Raw genomic sequence first — 27,400 nt, 5'->3', positions numbered from 1 at the left:
CTAGTTTTGAATTGCACACTTATGGAGAAAAGAGGCTCAAAAAACACCTTTGGGTTGGATAATTCATATTATGGCATGACTCATAAAGTAGCGGATTCTTTTTATCCTCTTTTTGATTTTTAAATTGGGAGCAAAAACTACGTAATCTCCCCTACCATTTAATTTCATTTCATTTACGCAATGCTCATTGATTTTAAGAGCAAGAATATTTGATTGTACATAAGAAATTTTTGGAGACCCAAGTCAAGCTTTTTCGAGAACTTTCGAAATTTGTTAATGTAATTATGAAGTGATTACAAAATAATGAAGCGTCGTTTTACATTATAAAATGTTTATATTATTTGCAGCGATTTCTTTAAATTAAATAACGCTACTATTACGTTAATATTCATTAACCATGTATTCACATTTTAGGAACTACACTTGTTCTCTAAAGCATTGTTGATGAGTCACTATCATGTAACGTTTAAGTACGACTAATTAATACTAATATAACTTACGAAGGTGCACACATAATTTTGCGTAGATTATTACAATTTCACGGTTGATTGACAGAATACCACCATTTGCGCATAACATATGCACTCTAAAAAATTTCCGTAAATTTAGGCGCATTGGCCATAAAATTATACGGTAAGTGCCCTTCTTCGAGGAAACAGGGCAGTGACCGTAATTGTAAAAAAACTACAGTAAATTTAAGTTGCGTTGACCGTAAAATTACGGGGCAGTCGTCCAGTCCCTTAATCTGTGCAGAATACGGTCATTCCCCGTAATATGCTAGCTGATAAAGATCACGTGTCGCTGTCACGTGTTTCTACGCAAAGAAGCGGGAAGGAGAAAAATCAAGATGGATGGCCTGTGTTGAACGAATGTTGTCTTCCAACTAGAGTCCCTTCCAACAACTTAACCTTTTAAATATGTAATGTATGATATAAGTCCCACAATATCTGGACCAAATATACGTATTGGAGAGTAGGGACTCTGACATACAGGCTCTCATCTAAGTATTGCGCCTAGGCATCGAAAGAAAGATGTTGTCTTCGTGCTTCGTCGCCATGTGATTCCAATGTCTGGATTCAAAATATTAAGTAAGTGGTTTTTTTTCTATACTATTGTTTAAGTGTAATTTTAATCCACTGTTCTTTTTTTATTAGCTATTTTGATAACAATAATTTGTGAGCATTGATTGATGGCGAGTACCGAAGCGTCGCTGTAACGTTGAAATTTAGCATTGATATTGATTGTATCAAGACGTACTACATAGTACAATGCATGCAAACGTGATGCAATATAAACGCACAAATGAATATCATATTATGCTCCATGTGTTTTAATTTCCATAGTTTCATTCAAAAATTTCTGCAGTATTTTTCTAAATTAATGTAATTAATTAAAGATGTTGTGCATGAGGACAAAATGAATTATTTACTAATTCTCTGCATGCTTTATATTCCTGGTTTTAAATAACCATGATCAATGACTAATAGGAATTGGTTACATTTTTTAGATTGTTTTTAATGAACTCAAATGTTACATTTAAACCAATGAAATAAAACATAGGTACGTAGTTGAAAATAAATTGCTTTAGGCTACCTATTAACGACAGATTCGTTTTTAGTACAAAATATAAATAATGACATCATTGTTTTCATTAGTTTCACAGCTATAAATGTTTAAAACATGTTTCATACATTTTTTTTATAGCTAAATCTTTAAACAGTTATTCATACAATTATTATAAACCAAAAATAATGTGATTTAACATGTATTTCTTATCAACTTTCAACACTTGATTAATTACTGAATTGTTTCTGGTTCAATGTGCCTAAACTTATAAATTAAATGTAAATTTCTATAATAATACTATGTTTTACTATAACTTACAACTATTCATAACTTAAAATATAATACTTTGTATAATAATTACTGTAAGAAGAATGTTCACATCATTAACTGCTGTATTGTCTGAATCGCAGCCCTCTATGAAATTGAAGCAGTTTTCAATTTGCTCAATCTGAGCGGACGAGAAGCCATGTCTTTCTAGTAGGAAATTTAGGCTGTGTTTGCATAGGTGTGTATAGGTTTTTTTTGGGGGGGGGGGGGGAGGGGGGAGGAGGTGATTAAAGTGGTGAGATTGTGCTATTGAAATTTACTGTGGGTATGCCTTTTTTAGAGAGTCGTTCATGTGACTTATAAAATCAAATAACTTTTTATTGGGGGTTGCATAGCCAGGATTTCATTTCTTTAAGGGTCTAATATACAGAATACAGAGTGGTTCAAACGGGGTGACCCCCCTCCCCCATCGTATATTCAGTGTTATGTTCGTTACGCAGTCACTTTACAGTCTTGAAAGTAGTAAAAATCGGCAGAGCACCATCTATGTCGTAACACAGAGGAATTCTGCTCCATGTTATTGCAGATGTTTTGCTGGGTTCGGAGCAGAATTTTAAACGCAATGTTCTAAACGCCCAAATTAAGTGGAATATGGTGCAGAATTCAGCTGTGTTGCAACATGGATCTTGTTCAACTGAAGTTCTTAAGACTTCAAAGTAACTGTTAAGCCCAGCTCGATAAATATTTGCCCCCTTGCAAAAACTCAGTGGGTCCTCTCCTAGACCAGCAGTGTATATTGTTTACATAAATAAGTCTCAGTACTAGTTTTTTTTTTCTTTTTTTTCCCTCAATTTCTTGGGCCGTGGATCTCTTAAGGATGTGTCCCCCCCCCCCCCCCGAACTGTAGGTACTCAGATCGGAGCCTGAACTTTACAGCAAACATTCAACCATAGTAAAATTAAAAAAGGGTTACTCCCGCTTTCGGACCACTCTGTGTATTATACTGTGAAGCACAGTTTATAAGTTTCTCTTGTATACGTTTTTATCATTTATACATTTTTAAAATTAGTCACTGCTGAGTTCAATACATAATAACGAATACCTATTATACTTTTTTCATTTAATAGGCTTGTTTCATGCAGTACTTTCAAAAACGTTTAAATCGTGCTTACTTCAAGTTTTCTTATATACGACTAATGAAATTATATGCGAAACACAAATATTTTCATTTTTGAATTTTCTTGGTCATTTCAATTTGGGTCTAGATCCATGAACGCTCCCCCTGGTTGTACTGCTGTTTTTTGAAGTGTTTCCTTCAAATAGTGTTATAATCGAATGTTTGTTGTCAAAGGCGCGTTTCATGTTATTCTTTTGAATGATTTGGTTCTGGTATGAATGTTTTTGACTGGAATGTGTTTTAATCATAATGGCAGGTTTATAGGAGTCATGGTTGCAGGTCCTTGAAGTGGGGGAGGGGCAGTGGTGGATCCACAGAGGGAGCAATTGGGGTGATCCCCCCCCCCCCCCCCGAATTCACAAACCTAAATTTACCTTTGCAAATTTAAATTTGTAAATTCGAAAAATTTCCGGAAAAGGTCTCCAAACCTCTCCCCCCCCTCAAACTCATCACAAAAAATCGCCAACTGTATTTTTACGACTTTAATTCCAAAATTTTTTCAGGGGAGAGTCCTCAACCCCCTCTCTCCAATGTCATCAAAGATCGCCAAAATTTTTGAATTTTTCGATCTTCAATTTCGAAAAACTACCCGAAATCGAAAACGTTTTCGAAAATGTCGTTCATTCAAACTTTACGGGGTTCTTGAATCAGAAAGGAATGGGCCCTTACTGTTGATCCTTCTATTCTGCTTTTGAATTTATGCTTTGTCTTATGTGTGTACGGTTATAAAACTATTTCAACGGTGTAGTTATTTAGTAGTACTTAATACATTCTAAACTACTGGGCTTATACATTTTTCTTTTTAGTTTTTTTGGTTTTTACGCAGTCGGGTTTTTTGTTTTTATTTAATAATTTTTTATTTAATCTGGAGTTTTTTTATATAAATGATGCATAATCATACCTACCATTTTTTATTTTGTTCCATATACTTAGTTGAATTTTCTTTCACCCAGACAATCCTTGCTTTAAAGTTTGATCCAGTTTGCACAATTGGATGAAAAATAACTTCTGGATCAAGAAGTGTTTCATCGGAATTTATTTAGAGGTATGTATTAATATTTTATTTTAAGAAATGTTTTTCTAAACTCTATAGAGCGACGATCAGTTTCTTTGCTCTTAAACTAACAATTTTAATTTTTCTACTTGTTACTTGTATTCAGTGCTTTTATTTCTGGTCGCTGTTGTATTTAAATGTTATCGATATGAAATAATAAAATTTTATAATAAATTTAAAAGAATATAAAATGTTAAGTATAATTGTGCCACAGAGTGATGTCCGATGAACTGGACACGAAAACAGAACTCTTCATTTTGTAATCTTAGGTAGTCTATTTGTATTGTATAGGTATGAGAACACGTCCTATTTGTATTGTATTGTATAGGCAGGGTGCCCATATGCAAAGTTGCAGGGGGGGGGGCTCAAATCTTTTCCCTGTGGTTTAGCTATATGTTTTCCCCATGGAAACTGATTTCAGGACAGATTAGAGTCATTAAAATTTGACATTTTTAATAACTTATTCATTAATGGCTGGAGAAGAAATGTTTTTACATTTTTGCAAGGAAAAAAGTACTAAAAGCAAGGAAATTCTAATTTCAAGGGGGGGCTCTAGCCCCCCTTCACCCCTATATGGGCCCCCTTGCCTTATACGTATATAAACTACTGTATTTCGGATTGGCAACATGTGCTACAACCAAGGATACTTGGGCAGCTTTCAACAGTTAAAATCTCAACCCTGGTTGTCCCACTGCATACCCATCCATGCTCGTCATTGGAGGGGGGGGGGGGATTTCCCCCCTCCCTTTCTTCCAAGAAAAAAAGATGAGCATGACTAGGGTATGCACGGGCGCTGCCAGTTAGGAGGTTTTAGGGGCTCAATTCCTCCCAGAATCCTTGGTTTTAACCCCATTGCCGATCCTAATGCCTAACGCATTCACAGTAGTTAAAATGCCGGGCCTGATCCTACTTACGACAAAAGAAGTGCATTAGCCATCTTTTGTGGTACAACTTATAAATGATGAAAAGGTTGATATCAGGGGGTTAGATACTGCTATTTTAGGGCTGGCCATGCTGAAGAATATTTTTAAGGTGCATAAAAAATTCTGAAAATACTTGGGTGTCAATTAAAGCAATAACTTATCCAGAAATAAAGCACCTTGTGGGGCATAAACAATACTAATTAATTTTAAAAGCAATGAAAGGAAGTTGTATTCCAGATTTTTACTTTAAAAAATATTAAGTGAATTTAAAAAAAAAATACTCCAATTGTTTGCAGGTTATTCATTAAGTATATTTGAGCACAAAGTGATTGGATAGTAATGTCGGCAGAGAATTATGACCCTCACCTTGTATCCATCGTTGCATGTAAGATGCACAGATTTCCTTATTTATTTTGAAAATACAGTCAAACCTTATTAAAACTAACTCCAAGGGACCTTTATAATCTATTGGCCTTCACCTTAGTTTATCTTATTCAAATATCAATCATTAACAATCAAAAGGACAGGGATCACAAATGTAGTTTATCTTAGCAGAAATTCATTTTAAGCGTGTTCAAAATAGTATGATATGTTTGATATTTTGTTTTCCAATTGCGATGTTTGCAATCTAAGAATTATATTAATCATATCAGTAACACTCATTTACTATTGAAAAGAACCAAAAGTAGACTGCTAATAAAATTTACTGTAAGGGTGTCTTTTTTAGGAATGTCCTTCTTTGAGGCACCGTCTTTTAGGGGATGAGCCTCCACTATTGTGGAACAGATACCTTTGTGTTTTTTAAATGATTGTTTCTTTAGTGTTTTAATTAAATAGTGTTATAAAAGAATGTTTGTTGTCGAGAGTTTGGTTATTGATTTCTTTTGGATGATTTGATAGTTCAATTATGTTTTTGAGCGAATATTTTATTAGAATTCTAGTCAAATATTTGACTGAAGACTGAATATTTGGCTAAAAAATGTAATTTTTGTATTTTCATTTTATGGCAATTCAGAATTGAGGATGCTTATCTATTTTCTGTAGATTAATTATTTTGTTTTAAGCATTGCATAATATTTTGAATGGTAAAACTTCCGAAATCAAAATGCTGCAAAATTTAATTTCTGAGTGTTTTCTTTGCACGTTATAAATTGCCTTTTTTAAACATTTGTGAGACGAGAAACGTTTCACAAATTGATTTTTTCTGCTTAGTGTTTCATACCTAAGAAGTCCAGTGGCACTTTGTGCCTCCTCATTGCAGATTTGAGTTTAATTCCCCGTTGGGCACAGTTGATTCGACCTTTCATCCCATAAGTGGGTCAATAAAATGAGTACCAAGCATGCTTGGAAACTAAACACTGGAGGTTCCACGTTCGGCTGACCACCTTACTAGAACACCTGCCTTTGTACCCCACAGCCCTCTGTCATGAAGATTGATATGGGCACGGTGGGATTGCCTCTAATTTTGCGCCACTGAGTTTAGTTTCATACTTATGACTTATAAGCGGTAAAAAAAAAAATGTTTATGTGGCGTAAGATATAAAAGAAAGTGAAAAGCTACGAAACTGAAATGTAACATCTGAATGTTTTCTCTTGCACTAAAATCACCTTAAATGAGTCATTCTTCAAAAAGTAACTTTTCTGTCACATGCCTTTTACAGTAAAAAATTTTAGGAACAATTCATTTAACAATGATTTTTAATTTCATCAAAAATATATCGATTTAAACCTGCCACCAATTTTTGAATAATAAGTTTTATTTTAGTTTATTTTTGGTTCACAACGTGTGAATTTCATTTGTGTGGCTGTTTATGTTGCTTAATAACTTAATTAAAAGTATATACTTATTTATTAATTATTCCTTTCACAAGTGCCTCAAATGATAATTGTTTAAGTACATTTAACTTTTTAATATTGTGGTTTAGTTCATTTTAGTAGTATTTTACATGTATTTGAAACTACTAATTAAACCATACTTTAATTAAGAGAACTTAATATTATATTCCCACTAATCATTAAAATAGCTGATTGATTGCACAATTAACAAAACTACTACTTTGATATTAAATTGGCCTCAATTTTTAAATACTAAAAGTTTTTTTTTCTTTTTTTAAAAAAAATTTCTACGAACAAGGGATTATTTTATTTTTTATTTATGCGTAAAATAATTAAAACTTAGCTGGGCCATTGTTTATGGTTACTTCTAGTAGGTAACACTTTCATGTAAGAACGGGAAAAAAAAAGGAAACAAAAGGTTTCGAGATTGAAAAATATTTGCATTCAAAAGTTACGTTTTCTGAAGAATTACCCAAATGTGATAATATTAGTAAATAACAGGTTGGAAGTTTGTACTAGAGTACTATACATTCATTGTATAAAAAATTGTTTGCCTACTAATTGTCAACTATTTATGTTATTTACTATTCAATTGCTGACTAAATATTAAGGTATTCAGCCAAACCAAGTATTTGGTTTTGTGTGCCAAATAGCCATCAGTATACCAAAAATCAACTGCATACTCAATGTATCCCTAATTTAAACGATGAGCTTTTTCAAAGTTGGTGGGTATGCATGTTAAAACCCAGTGTGCATGTGTGGTTGAAAACATCGTCCTACTATTGATTGCAGTAATTTAGTGTAGTTGAGTAGTACTTAGGATGATTACTGAGTACTCGACCCAAGTTCTTGCTACTGGGCCAAGTACCGAATATAGATCTTTTTTTTAACGATTAACTGACATACACAAGGGAAAATTTTCACTTATTGGAACATCTATATGGATCTTGAGCATGAAATAAGTTTTCAGTTAAAAAGGAAATCCAAAAAGATTTAAAGTTTAAAATTTAAAACTAGTTTTTTCTGAATGTATGGAGGAAAAAATTGAAATTGATTTAAAAAACTTAATTTTTCCATGACAGTTCTTTCAAGCATTAAAAATTGGTTAGTCATACATTGGTTAGCTTCTTTGTACTTTAATTTTTGACCAATAAATTTGCTGTCTCTTATTTTGGGGTAAAGGAGTTGAAGATTCCCGAAGTTTCTTTTTCCTTCCAACAATGCAACATGTTTTCTGTCTTTACTTTTCTTTTCGAACTTGGAAAAAAAATACAAGTATTAAACCAGTACAAATGCATCCTTTAGGACTGGACTCGGACTCCGATATTATTCCCATAGCGAACAAAAGTGGTTTTATTCAAATATGTTTTATGTTTTTATTTATAAAATTTGTTTAAAAGTTTTATTTATGTATGGGAAAATGAATGAAAATTTATCTAATAAAATAGTTTATTTTTATTTATCCCTTGTGGCCCCCCTTAACCCCTCTATTAGAAAATCTGCTACCATGCTTATGTATGGGGTCCAAAAGCTTAGATGCTTATGCTCTGAAAAAAGGTGTTTTCAATATCTGTTTATCATACTGTAGATGCCCGTCAGGAAATAGCCCAGTATTGGCACTAAAAATGCCAAAATGTTTTTTCCCTGAAATTTCCCCTTATACTTGTACTACAGTTGCAGATTTCGCCCGAGATCTTTGCAAGACTCCAAAGTGCTTTATGTTTAATTATATCTCTTAATGATCATCATTATTGTTTATGTTTTCAATTGATTTTCTTTCTTTTTTTGAAATTGATGTTCACTAAATATTCATAACCTCATTTTGTTTTCTTTTCAAAACAGACCACATATTTTGAATTGATGTCGGAAAAATGCTTTTCTTTGTCATTCGTTTGATTTGATGAAACAAATTTTTCGATATTTACATGTTTACCAGCTTTTATGCATTAAGCTTAAGATTTATACATTTTAGCAGTTACGATGTCTTTTGATCTAGCCATAATTTTTTGTTTAATTTTATTATAGCTTATATTTCTATGTATGCATGTGCTTTTTCCTAGGATTCCTGGAAATTATGTAAAAATCCTTTGAACATCATATTAGGGAGGAAAACCTTATGAAACCAGGGAAAGGGGTGAAAAAAAATAGGGTGCTTTAAAATGCTTTATTTTGATTTTCACTATTTAGTAGAGACGTACCGAGTACTCGGTAACTACTCCGTACTCGGCCTACTCGGCCAATTTGCCGAGTACTCGGTACTCGGCCAAATTCTGATCAGATACTCGGCCAATACCGAGTAGTTGCAAAAAATTGAATATTGTCCAAGACAGATACTAAAATTTATAAAAAAAGAGCAAGCATTATATTCTGCAATCATTTACAATTAAAATTTATAAGTCAAATTTAAATTTTGAGAATAATGAAGTTTGTAATGCTTCAATGGAATAAATCTTTATTTTAATGTCCCCAAAGTTAATAAAACTTATTTATTAAAAATTACGCGAGAAATGTAAGTATAGAAAATATGGAATTTTTATATTAAAAATGGATTTTTGCTACAAACAAAAATTAGTTATAAAAAATGTAAAAATACCTTTGCTTAAAAAATAAAACAACCTTAAAAGTACAGTGCAGGAACTCTGCAGACACGTGTTTTGGCATTACAAGGAATTCCTTTTTCAATGCACAAAATGGGGGCTCGTAGATTTAAAGGCATCCGACAAAAGTCGTATTTTTTTGTTGAATGTCTTTACATTCTTTAGCTCACATGTTATGCACTGAAAAAGACGTTCCTTGTAACGGGGGGGGGGGGCAGAAACACACGGTCTGGAGTGTTCCTGCACATTTGTTTTATCTGCTTTAAAAAATTATTTATGTTTGGCAGATTAGAACTATAATTGATTGGTATACAGTGAAACCCTTCCTAACGGACACCCCTCAAAGGCGGACACCCCTCTTATGCGGACAATTTTTAATTCCCCAGTTCCAATGCAAATAACATTATTAAACCCCAGTCCTGCGGACACCTCTATATTGCAGAAAAAAAAAATTTGTCCTGTTAGTGTCCGCATTAGAGGGATTTTACTGTAATTTGTTTTAAGTCCAACTTGATTAATCATACCTTTTATTTATTTATTTTTAATTTAAAAATTATTTTTTTGTAAAATTTTTGACACAAACAAAATTGTATATATATAATGCGTAATTAAATTTCAGCAGGAATTTAGTTTTAAAAACTATTATATGGACAAGGAGGTTTATACTACTATTCCAATAAGTTCAAAATTCATCACATGTGTGTCAGTGGTTCTTCTTAAAACATAATTGGTACTTGAAACTCTGCCGAGTACTCGGTAACTCGGTACTCGGCCGAGTAATAAAAGGCCGAGTACTCGGTACTCGGCTACTCGGCCAAAGTGCTACTCGGTACGTCTCTACTATTTAGTGAGAATGCTGCTCTGCTTTAAATGTGTGAAAAATAAATCATTCTTAATTTTCCTTATGGTGATTTCTTTTTAGGGCAATATTTTGGATAAGTTACTGAACTAAAGGATCCAAAAGGAATAAAGATTTGGAAAAAGTGATTCAACCAAGTTTTGAAAAATTTGACCATAATTTCTCTTCTGAAAAAGTTTATTTGTAATTATGTTGTTATTTAACTTGTAATTAGTGTAAAATAAACCTTTTTGATGTTTTAACTTCTTTGTTTTCATTGTTGACACTTCTGGATATTGTCTCTTCTTATTTCTTATGTAGACATGCTCACATATTTTTTTGGCAATAATTTTTGAGCTAAAATTCTTTCTCTCGATAAAATTGTTTTCGAGATGCTTACCTTTAATGGATACTTATGGTGTTTAAAAATTAATTTATCCATAAGTTTATGCTAGCTAGTAAAAAATGCAGTCTATTTTTGAAGTCGACTGCACAAGTTTTTAATTTATGTATAATTTAATTAATTTATAACTTTTTAAATATGAAGTATAAATATGTTTTTTAATAATTTATATAACTTTTTTGAATGTTCTATGTTCTTTGAATGAACGAGGTCAGCAAACAAGTAAAGGCAATGGACGAACCATTAAAAAAACACTAGTTGCCAATGTTGGTAACATGTGTTTTAGCGATGAAACAAATTAGTGTATGTAAGCATTTTACATAAAATATTAAGTGTTGTATTTTACTATAATCCATACAGTAAAAAAGCTTTACTGAATTTGTTTTTTGTTTTTTTTTCAGTTAAGTTTCCCTTATTTCACGGGATTTTTTCTATATTTCTTTTTATACTTATCTCTCTTAAACATGCATTCTCATTTTTAGAGATCATTTAATAGAATATTTATAATTCTGGCAACTGGGGTCCTCAAACTGCATTACTAACAGTGTTAGCCTATTTTACGCATTAATTGAATTGTAAAAATGACTTGCATTTTATTGTGTTCTTAAAACTTTTATTTATAACTTGGTTCTTATATGACAATAAACTAAGTTTTAAAGCACCTAATAATTTGCGAGCAGTGACGATAAAGAATGACATTTTTTTATGAACATCATGTTAATTTACAGGAGGCAGTGACCATAGAAAAGTTTTATGAGCATAACGCCAATTTACGGGCAGTGATCCTAGAAAACGAATTATAGCTTTTACGGAAGTAATATCAATTCACGGGCAATAGGCGTAGAGAATAAATTCTAGCTTTTACGGGAGCAATATCAATTTACGGGCAATAGGACTAGAAAATAAATTTTAGCTTTTACGGGAACAATATCAATTTACGGTCAATGGGCGTAGAAAACAAATTCTAGCTTTTACGGGCACATAGTCAATGTACGGGCAGTGGCCGTAGAAAAAGGAATATAATTTTCACGGGCACATTGTCAATTTACGGTCACACCCCTTTTATTTTACGGGGAGGAAATTACGGGCAAACCTATTATTTTTACCGTCATGAAAGATTACGGGCAGAATATTATTTTTACGGGCAGTGACCGGACCATTTTCTGCCGGTCACTGACCGTATTCTAACGGTGAAATTTCTTAGAGTGTGTACAGCGATATGGGGGAAGGTGATTTAGCGTAGTGGTTAGGATAGCTATATTTCATTCACGTACAAGGCCAGGTCAGAGGTATCGTGGTAAATCATAGAGCCTCAGGTATACTTTTCAAAAGTTTGTATTTGGACAGAAATATCGTTATGAATGATGATACTGTTTCTCATTTAGCAGGCGTCGTTGATTCGTTCCTTGAAAGTGAAGACATCGAGTGAGAAGGTACAATGCTGTCAAACTCCCCTGATCGTAATCTTAGAGAGAACTTCTAGAAGTACAGTGGATGTGCAATTGCTCTTAGACACCGGCTCTGCCACCAGATACCCGAAAGACTGCCTTTCTGGAAGCCAGGAACTTAATTCTTCAAATTGTGGTTAATAAGGTTATTACCAGCATGAAAACTCAGTGTGATGTGTGTACACGACTCAAGAGCGATCGCATACCATTTTAAATTCGCAAGCTTTCTTCTTCTTTTTTTTTTTTTGAGTAATTCTTGTATTTTTTCTAACCTGTCTCTGTCACAGCTCATTACCAATTTTCTTTTTCATGATGCAATTTAAATACACATATGTAGGCCTGTTAATTGTTTCCCTTATTTGTGCTTCATATTGTCGTGTATCATTCCACAAAGACTCTTGAAAGAGCAATTCAGTTTCCGAGATATCCTTTATTTTATGTACGAAAAGATATTTTCTAGTACGAATGTTCAATCTATTTCAAGCACATTGATGAATAAAAATGTATTTGTACGAAATTATGTTTTCAAATTAATCATACATTTTGATGCTGCCATCCTTCATATCTTCTGCATCCGGGAAAAAACGGCTACTTTGGCAGTGGCTGTCATCTCAAACGGATGAATTGTTTGTGGTTCCTGATAAAGATGGCAATTTGCTGTGTAGAAACAATAATTTTAGTAGAGAAAGCGGAGGGACTGGGAGTACATTTGCAGGAAATAATGAAGCTGACTCTCATCCGGAGGCCGATGCTTTTACAGATAAGAAAGAAGATGAGAGCATGTGCTATATATATTACTGTCTCCTTTATCTTTCCCTTATCGAGGGAATGACCGGTAAGTAAGAGGGATGTTGGTCGAAATAAAGCAAAAAGTTTTGGATAGCAAGACATGTGATGTGCAGCAACAGCAACAATTGTTTCTCTAATTTTTGATAAACACTAGGGATGAAAAAATTAATCCCTCGTTAGAAAGCACAAATTAAATGTTTAAAAAAAATAAAAAAGAATTAATTTGAATTTTGACATCTGGAATTCAAATTATGTTTTTCGCTATCACGAGTGTGTGTGTGCGGGCATGAGTGTGTGGGTATGTGTGTGTGTAGGTAGGTGTGTGTGTGTGTTTGTAGGTGTGTGTGTGTTTGTAGGTGTGGTGTGTGTGTGTGTGTTTGTAGGTGTGTGTGTATGTGTGCGTGCGTGTATATGTGCGTATATGTGTGCGTGTGTATGTGTGCATGTATGCGTGTAAGTATAGGATGTGGACGCAACCTCTAGACGGTTTTCGCTAGATAAGCAGCATCGTGAGGCCGGCTGACGGTGGTGTTGCAGAGGGAGGTCGGGGGGGGGGGGGAATAAAATCATCGGAACGTCAAAAACAGTCAAATTAGAACAATAAGCAACGTGATTTCTCAAAAAAAAAAAAAAAAAAAAAACAGTAAAAAAAAAGAAATTTTACTTGAAAATTACTCTACATTACATATACAGAGAAAGATGTATTTTATAAGAGAACTATACTAAGTATGAACTGTACTAGACTAAGTAAGTAAATGCGATTTTTATTCTTGGTAATAAATTTCTACCTTCAAATAAAAGTGAAAAATTATCTCTTTTCCCTATACCATGGGGAATAGTGATAGCTCGAATACTTTTTTAATGAAATATTTTCTATTCGTTAATTTAAAATGTTTATCTTAAGAAACAAGTGAATACACAACTCAATGAATTAGTTCATGAAATAATGAATGAATAAAAAATGAATGTGTAAAGGAGTGATTAAATAAAGGTGTATATAAATAAGTGAATGATGAATAAATAATTGAATGATTAAATGAATGAATGCTTCTGAATTATTAATAAGTAAATAAATCAGTAAATATGTGAATTAACTGGTAAATGAATAAATAAATAGATAAATGAACAATTTTTCACATTTCCCCAGCATGCGCTTGACAAATTGTACGACACAATTAAAATAGAACCATGCCTAATATTAAATAAATAAGCACTGAACTGAATATCAGTAGGTCTCAATTAAAATTTGAACTGTTATTAACAAGAATTTTTTCATTCTATAAAAACAGAAATTATTCTTTGTATAGAGGAAGAGTAGGTACAGTGAGACAGCAGCAATTTATTTTCTGCTGTATTTTTTTAGCTATTTCCAGACTAGAAACACTTTTGTAAAATCAAATCAACATGCTGTATATATTATTTCAGAATTAAAGTTGCGTTCAGATCTAAGGCGAGAAAAATAATTACGTCATCTTAATTTAACCCCATCAAAGTAAACTTTTTGCATCGCTTGTTGTATCGTTTCTTGCCTTGTTTGATATACTTTAAAAACTCATGTTATTAGTCTTTTATTAGACTACTAGCTTTTACCCGCGACTTCGCTCACTTTGAAGTAGATTTTTTCAATCAATTTAGGTTAATGGTCAACACAGGCAGAGGTCAAATATTTACTAATAGTCTACTAAACGAAGGCCGAAATCATGGTTAAAATCATCAAAAAACATGTAGTTTTGCAAATTGGCACACACGTATAGGAAGGGCTCCTGATTAACATACTAAAAGTCCCGAGTGGTAGGGGAGGAGCTCGCAGCGCCACCTAAGATTTTATAAATATATATATATATATATATATATATATATATATATATATATATATATATATATATATATATATATATATATATATATATATATATATATATATATATATATATATATATATTAGGGTGTCCCAAAAAAATGAAAGTCGTTTTTTTAAAACGCACACCCTCTTATTTTTTTCCTTTTATATCAAAACCGTTGGAAAAAAAGTTTCATGCAATTTGAAGCACGGTAACCCGTGCCGACTTGCGCCTAAAGGCCTAAACGTGTAAATAGCACGTGTATTCATATAAGCAAGCGAATGCTGGCGACGCGATACTTTGCAAAGCTCAAAACAGCTGTAAATAGTGCACAGAAAACAAATGAAAACAGAAAAACATATGTTGGGGGGAGGGGGGCTTATCCGTAGTAATTTGCAAACCGTCAAACATGTCAGTACGAATACATTCCGGTCAGCGAGCGCAGTATAGTCCTTCCATAGGGAACGAAGCATGGCAGTGGAATTGCAAAGTTTGAAAAAAGGGATATTTTTAATAGAAGTCGTAAAACAACAAACTACGGGCTTGAAACTTCCCTCTAACGGACAAGTTCTGTCGGTTTTGTTTTATAACATTCGAGAAGTAAATTTAACCATCAGTGAAAGTGCAAATATCGCTATTCGGGAATGCATCATCTTTTGCGAAAAGGCACGCGTTCCCACCAAATCGTTGCTAAATTGTGTGAATAAACTTAAAAACCTGTATCAAATCTAGAGAGACTTACAAAAAAATGCAGAGAAACTGCAAGGAGTATTCAGGCAGCGCCAACAAGAATTTTCAAGTAATTTAAACAATTTATTCAATATTGCACATGCTGATGCACTTCGGTTAATCAAAATAGAGGAAGATGGGACTGTTGCCTGCTTTGAGTGCTCAAAAATCAAAAGAAGATCGCTTATCTATAGTTATTTTATATGGATGTGACGGAACAACTCATTGCTGAGTCTAAACTGGATAATTCCACAGGAAAAGAACAAACAAAGGCTGTTTGAAAGGCAGTTTTAGATTGGAATCTCGAAGACAAAGTTAAGTTGTGATATTACAGCTTCCAGAACAGGTCCTTTAAGTGGTTCTTGCGCTATTCTTGAGCAAAAATTTGATAGAGAAATGCTTTCCTTTGCTTGCCGCCATCACATATATGAACTGATCTATCTCACTTAAATACAGTGCTATGGAGGAGCTGCGGAGTTGTTCCGAACTGTACCCTAACTTGGAAAATTTAATTGACTTTTACCGTGCTGAACTTACTAATATTACGCTCAGGGATGACTATCAAGAGTTGACAGAACTGCCTATCATATTTTTAGGTGGAGATACAGAAAATGAATTTAAAATAAGACCACCGGGAGTCATGCACAAAGCTCGATGGATGACTCGAGCGATTTATTCCCTAAAACTATTATATTTAGTTCACAACTAAAATTAGATACGAAGGAAAATGAAGCGTTGTTTGATGTCTGCTTTTTTGTAGCGACAATATACGTGAAACCATGGCTTCAATGCATTTTGACAGTCAAAGCACCCAAAAAAGATTTGTGCTTTTTGATAAAAGTGTACGAAAATGTGGACCCAATTATCTCAAAAGCTGCTCTACAAAAATTCATCCAGCTTTTATGGTATGGTCAATAATATTTCATTCCTTTATGTGAAAAAGACTGTCTCAAAGCTTACTGCAGTAAACGATGCAGCTGAAAGAGCGGTAAAAATGATGCAGAACTTTCATGGTTTGCTAACAGCTGATGAGGAACAAAAACAATCTGTTACGTTGTGTTCAAGAGCAGAGGACGTTCTATTCTGACTGCAAAAAGCAAACATTGAATTAAAAATATGTACAGTAATGTTCCTTTTAGTCTAATATTGTTGTAAATATCTGCTTTAAATAAATTGATGTCGCGTGTAGTAATGAATTATGCAGTAAGCAATTTTTCCACTGTAGTCGCCTTACAGGATTTTAGGTCCAACTTTGACCTCAAGTCGGCACGGGTTCCCGTTATTTAATTGCAATGGAACTTTTTTCTCATGTTTCTGAGGTGAAATGGAAAAAATTTGGAGGGTATTCGTATTCGATTTCACAAATTTTTTTTTCGCCATTATATCTTGGGACACCCTAATATATATATATAGGTGTCTTTTTTTCAGTTTTCGTCTTATATCTCAAAAACTATTCTCCTTAGAGCAAAATTGTTATTTGAGGAATTAAAAGAGTTATCTTTAAAAAGCTTTTTTTTTTCTTTTTTTGTGGCTATAATAGTTTCTGAGATATTGAATTTCAAAGTTTGAATTTTTGAAAACCTGACCATTTTTTCGTTCTTTTCTGTATTTTGGAGCCTCCTCCGTGCTTGTTTTGATGTGATTCTGTTCTCTTTTCAGTCTAAAGTAGTGAAGGTCACTATGTTGAGTTGATTTCTTCAAACTGCAAAGCAGGTTAGGGTACTTCAAGTCGCCGGTGGCAGGGAAGGAGTTCGTACGACCATCTTGATATTAAAGTGCGTGTTTTCAGTTTTTCAGTTCATCACAAAAACTATTTACTTGCAAGCAAAGTTATTAGATGATGAATTAAAGAACGTAAGATTATCTTTAAAAAGTTTTTTTCTTACTTTTTTTGTATCTATAACAGTTGACGAGAAATTAAATTTCAAAGTTAGTGAATTTTCAGAAAACTGACCATTTTTTCGCTCTTTTCTATTTTTGGAGCCCCTCGAGGATTTGTTTGATGTGATATTTTCCTTTTTTTAGGTCTGAAGTAGTAAATGTTATTAGGAGGATTTTATTTCCTGAAATTAGAAGGCAGGTGAGGAAGGAAGGAGGCGAGCAATACAGAAATACAAAAATATGTGCAGGTGTTCTTTTCATTCTTTTTTTTTTCCTTCCACCATTGTCCAGAAAAAGAAGATCCAAAATAAGGGTAAAAAATAAATGTTTCGTTATAAAAATTGGTACGCATGTACAAAAAAGTCTCCTTACGAACATACCAAAAGTCCCCGGTGGTAGAGGGGTTCTGAGGGAAGCTTGTGCCATTATCTTTGAATTCCGTTTTTCCGCTTTATCTTGGACTCCGTTTTTTTAGCTTTCGTCTCATATCTCACAATCTTTTTTTTTTGAGAGTAAAATCATGAATTGTTAAATTAAAGAGCATAAAATTACCTTTAAATTATTATTATTATTATTATTATTATTATTATTATTAAAACTGTAACAGGTGCAAAGACAAAATGTGTTTCCAAATTCGTGAGATTTTGAAAACTATCTACCGTTTTCATATTCGGGACTCTGCGAAAGACATATTAATCTCTTGTTTTTAAATAAATGCACTCTGTTATGTCATTTATGTCGACTAAGACCCAAAAAACCTCTACGCATGTGAGAAATAAATATATACCCATATGCGGTAAGGATAAATGATAAAATTGATGATAAAAAATTCAAACATGCAAAAAACGGCGTCTTCCTCCTGAGATTGTCAAGGCGGTGTTATTTGGTGATAAACCGTTAAGGTCAGTTTTTTTAAATCCCGATAGTTTATGCAAGCGATGCTACTGATTACACTTAATTTTCTGCAGCCACATCTATTGACACATCCTTTCTTTATGAACGAAATACCCGGAGAGAATTATTATTTTGCGAGGTTGTCGTACGTGAAGACGTGGATCTTGTCGTGCTATTAATAGTTCTGACTCCAAGTGTTAATAATATTCTTTTCGTAAAAACCAGGGAAATATAAAATGGATACCAAGGTATTTTGCACACAAGAACTGCAAAACACTTGAGAGCTCAAAGATCAAAATCTTTTTATCCATGTTTTCTCCGGTTGCACAATGACATCTGCTACGAATAACAAAGGTAAAACAAAATTCATAAAATTGTTGCAGAAAAATAAATCGTTGATCTACATTCTGGAAGCGTTCTCTGGTCCCCTTTCTTCTTCAGATCGAGTAGCGGATACAGGCGAAACATTTTTCTTGGCCGTACATGGGGATGTTTTGAATGCAACTTCTGTGGACGAACACAGGTTTATTTCTTTCCAGAGAGCAGCAAGGACGGAAGAACCACATTTTGCATCCTTTCCTCCAGGCGACGATGTCAAGAAAATTCATACGCTAAGAGTATACCGAGACGTCTAATAAAAGCGGTTGGGAAGACCACTACCAGCTGATCTTTGGGATGAAAAAAAAGTCGGCACACCGTGGAAACCCATAACATCTTCAACCCGTTCTGCTCCTTACTCCATTCTCTCCTGGTATTTCGTTCATAAAGAAATAATGTGTTAATAGATGTGGCTGCAGAAAATTAAGTGTAAGCTGCAGCATTGCTTGCATAGACTGCCGAGATTTAAAAAAAAAAAAAAACTGACCTTAACGGTTTATCACCAAATAACCCGCCTTAACAATCTGAGGATGAAGATGCCGTTTTTGCATGTTTGAATTTTTTATCATAGATTTTATCATATATCCTATCCGCGTAAAGGTACACGTTTATTTTTTGCATGCGTAGACGTCTTTTTGGGTTTTAGCTGACGTAAATGACATAATAGAGTGCATTTATTTAAAAACAGCAGATTAATATGTCTTTCACAGAGTCCCGAAAAGGAAAAATGTAGATAATTTTCAAAATTTCAAATTTGGAAACACATTGTCTCTACACCCATTACAGTTATAATAATAATAAAAAAAAACATTTTAAAGGTAATTTTTTGCTTTTTGATTTAACAATTGATGATTTTTCTTTCAAGGAAAAAGATTGTGAGATATAAGACGAAAGCTGAAAAAACGGAATCCAAGATAAACCGAAAAAACGGAATTCCAAGATAGTGGCACGAGCTCCCCTCAGAACCCCTCTAGGACCGTGGACTTTTAGTATGTTCGTTAGGAGACCTTTTTGTACATGTATACCAAGTTTTAGTACTAAACATTCATTTTTTACCCTCATTTTGGTTACCTTGTTTGCTGGACTATGGTAGACGAAAAAGAAAAAAGAATGAAAAGAACACCGACACATATCTAGGTTTCTTATCCACCTGAAAATTTTATATATTTTTGCTTTCTGTGATGCTTGGAGCTTAATTGAATCCATCGCCCAGGGAGCTGATGTCTTATTTGCTTGCCAGTAATTTATCCCAATAATTCTTACATAGTTGAATTGTAATAAAAATTAATCTAATAAGTACACATTCATAACTTGCTCACTTATGTCTTCAGCGGTGGCATTGGAAAGGTTTTCTTTTTTTCATCCCTATGGAAATCATACGTTTTTGTACCTTTGTGGGTGTTGATTTGGAACAATAATACTCGTATTAATTAAGTGCAATTATGAACTATTGCAATTATTTTCATAACCTCAGAAATCAAATCTCCACACGGAGGCTGAACTTGTTCCATATTTTCCATTTTTTTTGCTTGCTTGTTAAACCAGGATCTTAAATTGAACCGATGATTCTCATCAAGTTTTTAAGAAGTGATGGTTTTTACATTGAGCACCATTAATTTAAGGGATTGTTTGAAGTATCAATTTAAAGTGCATTCCCATTGAAGCGGGTTTCATTCTGTGCGTTCGGAATGTCTCCCCCATGGAGCCGAGGTTTCTTCGTTTCTTCCTCCGCCTGGAAATAATGCGTTTTTGTTCGTGGGCGATCCCTTCCGGACTCTTGATTGGCAGATTTAGTAAGTGCATCCGGTTTCGCGATGATGATCCAAAACAACTTCAATAATCTTAAAACAGACGTCGTCTGATTGGAAGCAACCCTTCCCCTCCTTGCGCCCGCTTGTCATCATTATTGCCCAGATTTCTCTCTTGTTTGGGATTGGGATGGATGCTCGGCGGAATATAATTCTCTTTTGTCTGATTCTCCTTTATTCGATTTTTATTTGTGCGCTTGTTTTGTGAGAAGGATTTATTTCTGCTTTGGAAGAAGAGGAATGCCTGGAACATGTGTCATAACGAAGGACGGCGTCGTCTCTCCGGGGTAGAATTCAGTAAGAAAAACTTGGAAAGCACTTTGGAAAATTGTGATCGTCTTATGTCGGATGCATGTCGAGGATGGAGAAAATTCAATAATAATACGAGAAGATGAGATAGGAATCGGTTTATGGGAGTTTTGAAATATGTTTCTTTGTTTCACAATATTTTATTAGATGTTTTTACTCTTTCCCACTCCGATCATAAAACTCCCAGAAGAATACTGTACCATAAATTCAGCTCTATCATCTTCAAACTCAATTTTAATATTTCTCAAAGAAATGTAGAGTTATCGAAATCCATCTTTGTGGCAACGCTATTGTGTGATCGACGCAGGGAATCACGTCAGGAATATATGTGACTAACTAAACTTGCATGCTCATAATAATAGAAAATAAAAAGTTTTTTTTATTTTGAATTATGAGTTGCTTCTTAATCCCTACATTTACTACTCGTTTTTATTGTGTGCTATAGCAAAGAAAAACAAAGTTCACTGGGGTCGTTTTTGAGTTGAGTTAAACAAAAAAACAAATGTGAAGGAAAGACTTTTCACTTTCAAAAAGAGGGTACAAAAAGGTTAGTTTAGATAGGAGAACAGCTGAGTATTAGGACAATGAGAAATGAATATAATCCTTACGCAATTACTTTTGTCCTATTATACATACGTGAATACGCTTCTTAAAATGCAAATGTTTACCTTTGCTCCAGTTGAATACATTAGTGTAATATACCTTTAGGATCATAATGATATCGTCCTGCCACTGTCACTGAATTTACAATCTGACCGCAAAAAATATGGAATTTGACAAGCGGCTAAGTTAAAACGATTCCAACTGAATGAATCTAGAAGGAAAGAAGGGAAAATACCGACGTGATATTGGTGTGCGCGTTTTATAATGACATTAGAGCCTTATTAAGCTATTGCAGTCTCTAAGTTGAAAATGAGGGGAAACAAACATAGTTTCTGGGGAAACATCAAAAAAAGAAAATAAAATGTTTTCATTTCTTCCGGAAGTGTAGAAGCAAAATGGAAAGCTCAAAATTATGTTGCAAAAAAAGTTAATTCATTTTTGTTGTGAGAATATAAATCGAAAATAGTTTAGATGTAAAAAATATATATATTACCGTGAACAAATTGTCATTATTCAAAGCTGCGTCAAAATAATTGAGAGGCAAAAGCTTATATCTGTAATGAAGTACCACCCCTGTAGACTATTAGATGGGTCCAGTCCCGCCTGTAAACCGGAAGTTTGTTTTTACATATCGTCGGTGGTCAGACTGTACCAGGATATGAAAAGCATCGCCTCACGTGAGCTAAAAAATGCCGTCCAGTCTAGTTTGAATCTCTTTGTATAGATGAACGCTTTAAAGCCAAAGTGATGTGAGTTAATTGCACATTAACACACTGTAAAAAATGTGTGTAACCTTACTCCGTAAATACTGTGGCAGCATTCTGTATTTTATGTAACCTTTTATGTAAAGCGGCTAGCTTCCTCCATAAAACTGGTCTAATGTTATTCGCGATGCGTAACGTTACATCAGTTTTATTAGTTAAGTTACTCCATTGCTATGCAACTGCCCCCACTTTTACAGAGCAAGGTTGCACAATTTTTTTAACAGTACATTCGATATTGCCAAGTTGTAGTTCACATAGTATAAGGCCCTAGTAAAAATGACCGGCTTCTGCTACCTCAGAAAAAAGCCGGTACTGCGTTCAGCCGTCTTGCAACAAGCCGGTACCGCTTTCAGCCGTCTTACTGCAAGCCGGTACCTCCTTCAACCGTTTTGCTGCAAGCTGGCACTGCCTTCAGCTTGAAGCTGGTACCGTCTTTGACCACCTAACTTGAAGGCTGTCAAAGGCAGTACCAGCTTCAGGAAAGATGGTTCTATCACCTTTACTGCCTTTGACTGTCTTGATCAAAGCCGGAATCAACTTTCACCCCATTGGTGAATGCTGTCATTGCTCAATGCCACTTTGTACCAAAGAGGAAAATCTACAGTTAAGTACCGATGACAATTTGAAAGATCAAGCAAGCAATACCAATTTGGTTAATGATATAAAAAATAATTCTTTTCCATTCGGTGCCATCAAACCGGACACAATATTCAAAGTGTAGTCAATAGGCACACGGCAACTAAACTTTGATTGCACACTTTTTATGATATTATACATGCAGAATATTGATAGCGATAAAATTAAAATTTTTGTTCGTATAACTTCTTTGTTTTTTCATTTCTGCAAACATAATAATAAAACATTATTTACTAATTTAATAAGATGCCAATTATAAGTAATTGATAAAAAATAATTACTTTTTTTCCCAAAATAAACATGTGTCAGATTGTGATTGTTTAGTTCCTTTTGGGTAGGATTTTTTTTTTTTTTTTTTTTTGAAGCATTTTCTAAAGAAGGGATGTTATCACATTTTCGATACCTGAAATTGAAATCACTCACCGTATTTATAAAGTAAGTAATATATTTCATCGAAGAGGTTTATGATATGTAATCATATAAGCAGTTTATGAAACCATTAAAGAGGTAAGACTCTAAATGATAAAAAAAATTGTAAATGTGTCAACATGTGCGACAGGAAAAAATAACTGACTATCGATGTCAACTACACTTAATATAGTCCAAATAATGATTTTTAGGCTTGCTTTCATGTTCCTTATTTAATACATCATTTAGAAAAAGACAAAATACTGAGAAAACAAATTATGCATTAAATATGATAGTGCAGTGAAGGGCCACAAGACCAAACGGAGGCTTGTTAGAATTTGAACATTTTTATTTATATTTTAAAACAATGTAAATTATTGTAGGACAAAAGTAAATTAAAAAAAACATTTAGTTTTAATTTTTAAATGTTATTAGTGCAATAGGATTTTCACAGCTCTCTTTACAGGGTTGCTTGTTGTCTACCAACGAGCCGAGCAACCGTGAAGAGCAAACGTAAACAAACAAATTCGTTAATAAATAAACTGATGCCATTTAAGTTTTTTCTTGAGTTAAAAGACGGCGAAAGAAATAAAAACTTTTGCAACATTTTATTTTGTGTTCAAACTTAAATCTATTCTATTTCCATGAAAATCATTAACATTTCTTTGAAACAATTTTGTTGAAGAGCCTTACAAATTTAAAATTTATAGATTTGTGGTGATGTATTCACACTCTCTCGAGTATTCGTACTCCTTCAGGTAATTGCGGTGTGAGCGCCCAGTAAAAAACAACTCCTACTTCTTCCGTAAAAATAGAATGTTGTGTCTACGGCATGCCGGTATGGAGACTCGACTTTCCAATTGGTGAGCGTCACAGAACGGCTTGTTTTCACTGTATCGTTATCGAACATTGTAAAGTTATTTTTTTAGCCAGTGTTTTTATTCAATCTCTACACATCCAAATCTCTACAATGGGGAACAGGGATGATAGCTGAATAATATAGACGCACGCCGTGCGCGGATACATTTGATGCTGTGCAGTTACATTTGCAGTCCATAAATATATGCACATTGGCTGACTTTCCACTCTGCCATAAATGTTCGCAGCATGAAGTTCCCTTTTGACAATTTTTGTTGAAACAGAGTCCTGGAGATGACTTCATTGTGGATGTTATCTTGGATAACAATTGCTTGTGCTTTCAGCTACTATGCGCTTCGAAACTCGTTTATCCCTATCAGCAAGCTTTGACTTTCGGTCCCTGTTGTGCTTTGAAGGCGTCGTCATACCCTCTTTCATGTACGCTGTCATAACGGCTGATACGGTACTCCTTGCCAACTTCAAAAGTTTTGCTGTTTCCGTAACGCATGCTCCACTTAAGCTCGCTTCAACAATCATTCCTCTTAGAAAATCTGTAAGGCCTGTCCATGACTTATCACAGACACTTCAGTGCAATGTAGGTGACTGCTGTTGAAAGACTGATACATTCCTCTTCAGCTCACGAGGTAGCAGACTTCTGGTTCCAGTACCCCATCTGATTATCTGTAGTACAGTAGAATCTCGATAATCCGAGTCTCAGAAGTTAGAGGTTCCGCTTAATTCGAGGTGCTTACTTCATATTTTCGTTTATATTTTTTAGTTTCAAAAAGAATGATCTTCATAAAAATCCGAAAATATTTTTTTTCCTTCCATTACACTTATTTAACTAGATATACTAGTAATTAATAAAAAAGGCATTGAGAGGTTGTTGTTAACAACACTCCTTAAGTGGCACGATATACGTGTAGTCATCGACTGCACAATATGAATTACGAAATGCCTTGAAGATGATAACTTGATGCGCGAAAGTAACATTGATTTGCAGCAAAGAACGTGTAAACATGCCTTTTGGAATCTTTGAATACCTGATGATAGTCAAAAAGGAAGGTTCAAAACTTGACGCCTCATGAGTAATGTATACGAACGACGAAACAGAAACCTTCTACAACTAACTGTTTTTGTGGTATGCGTGATACATATGCTCACAAGAACACAGCGTTATGACAAAACTCATTGAAATGGATTCGGTCAAAATATATGTTTGGTTGCCTACCAATTTGCTCGCGTAAATAGGTAAATACAGATTTTGTGGAAAAAAGCCCAAATTCGTTTAGAGGTAATTAAAAACGAAATTTATGTTTAGATTTCAGTGATAATTTTTTACGACAACAGTACTGCTTTTCTTTCGAAAAGGAAGTAAAAGTGGCTACTCCTTATGTCATCAGAAAAGTGTAAAAAATTAATCTGGAAGAATTTTCCGGATAACTCGAGGTGGAATGAGCCCTAATTACCTTGGATTTCTGAGCTCTACTGTATATAAAGAAGGTCTGTGCTCAGCAGTGTCTAAATCTGTTTTGTTAATATTTTTCCGACCGTTGTTAGAAGGTCCTGAAATAACTGTTGCACATTCCTGTTGGCTTACAACAGCAAGCTAAACTCTTTAGTGTTTTCATTATTGGTATAAAAGTAATATTAATTTGATTGCTTTGAAATTGTATTTATTGCATTCTTTAAACTTAATATAAATACTTTTTTACATTCTTTTTAAAATTAAAGTATATATTTCCCCCCAATTAGGGGAACTAAGTGTCCTGTTTGCGTTTAGTTGTTTCTTTTTAATCTATTGTTGCTAAATGTCAATGTTGTATGTAACCTCAGAATTGTATGAGATTACCCTAAGCACCACCTTGTTTCTTATTATGATATTTGGGATTATATAACTGCCCTGCATTTGAATCCATCTTCTTCGAATCTTAAAACACAATAGTAAAAATCATATACTTAGGCGGGGTAAAATGGGAATTGTTTTGTGAGATGCATTAAAACTGTAACCTTTGGTGTTATTTGCATAAGCTTTATCCTTGTCATTAGTACAGTAAGCTAGCGGTTTTTGGGCAGGCGATAAGAGTTGGTCAATGCCGGCTTTCGTTGCCTTAGCCGGCTGAAGCCGGTCTCTACCGTCTTGGTCTTAGACGGTTAAAGCTGGTCATTACCATCTAAGATAAAGACGGTCAAAGCCGGCATTGACCGTCTTTTGCCGCCTGTCCAAAAACCGCCTTTAAGGCGGTAAATGTTGGTCATTTTTACTAGGGAAGCAGGAATTGTGCATCGTCGGTGATGCGCAGACACACATATTTGCTTATTTATCTTGAATTATATTAATTATTGGAACTTATTTAAGCTAGATTGATTCATTTACTTTACAGAAACCAGATGTTAAATGTGCGGAAAGTTGCAAGAAACGAGGAAATTGACGTATAATGTAAAACTCCACTGCTTTAGTCAGTCGATATTTTGCAGTCATCTCATTTGTAACGCAATATATGAAGAAATCCATAACTTGCCATGTGAGAAATTTACTTTTCTGTAGTACGGGTTGGATGGAATAGATGATTCGAGCAAAAGCATTGAAAGCATGAAATAAACTGGCAACGTAATTGCAGACAATTGTTTTGGCCATTTGTATTGCAATTTCTGATACAGTAAAACCTGTAAGTTGATCGCTTTTGTCGGGTACATAATTGGGCGTATACCATATAAATCATTTGTAAGTTGACCACTTGTCTAAGTTCACCACTAAAATATAGCACCGCAAGTAGCCAACTCACACAGTTTTTACTGCATACTTAAGCTAAAAGTATACGCTCAACCATGTAACAAAAAAAGTTATTTTTTAAGGAAAATACTATTTTAATATGAAGGTAAGCGTGAGGAATAAATATTTTGAATATTTAACAGCATCGCTAAAATGTTTGTTACGACTGTGAGCTGGTTCTGATTTGCACCTACTTTAGTGTCAAAAATATGCTGTCTACACAACTAAGGGACCGGGAAATGGTGCATAATTCTGGCACGACAATACGGAGGCGCATTCCACATCTCCTTGTTCCGCGCTACCTATTCCTTCTCACGGCCGACCTCCCTCATGACTGACGTTCCATCCGGCACACAGGTCCGGGCTCCATTCAAAGAGTAATTAAAAGTTGTCCGGTGCCTTGAACAATGGCCTCTTTTCAGTCCGGAGACGAATGATGGAGCGAAGTCCGGCTCGGGACCATTAGTGGCCAGTTTATGTTGCAGATAAGGGATGGCTCTTTGTGATGTTGCTGCCAAATATTTAACCCGGACAGACGGCAGGCACCCTTTTCCACGCTTATTTATTACCCAAGTTTAACCCGGCGTGAACGGGATGGAGGGAAAGTGTACGAGTTTCGT

General features: G+C 34.2%; 1 long non-coding RNA gene across 1 annotated transcript; it reads left to right on the top strand.

The window, feature by feature from the left end:
* The first annotated feature begins 1,026 nt into the window (after positions 1-1,026).
* On the top strand, positions 1,027-10,530 carry LOC129224653 (uncharacterized). Its single transcript, XR_008580703.1, has 3 exons — positions 1,027-1,088; positions 3,964-4,055; positions 10,343-10,530. It is a non-coding gene; the product is annotated as an uncharacterized LOC129224653 (long non-coding RNA).
* Positions 10,531-27,400: the final 16,870 nt, after the last annotated feature.

Source organism: Uloborus diversus, chromosome 1, assembly GCF_026930045.1.
Source record: "Uloborus diversus isolate 005 chromosome 1, Udiv.v.3.1, whole genome shotgun sequence".
NCBI classification, from domain to species: Eukaryota; Metazoa; Arthropoda; class Arachnida; order Araneae; family Uloboridae; genus Uloborus; species Uloborus diversus.
This window is presented reverse-complemented; position numbering and strand designations above follow the sequence as displayed.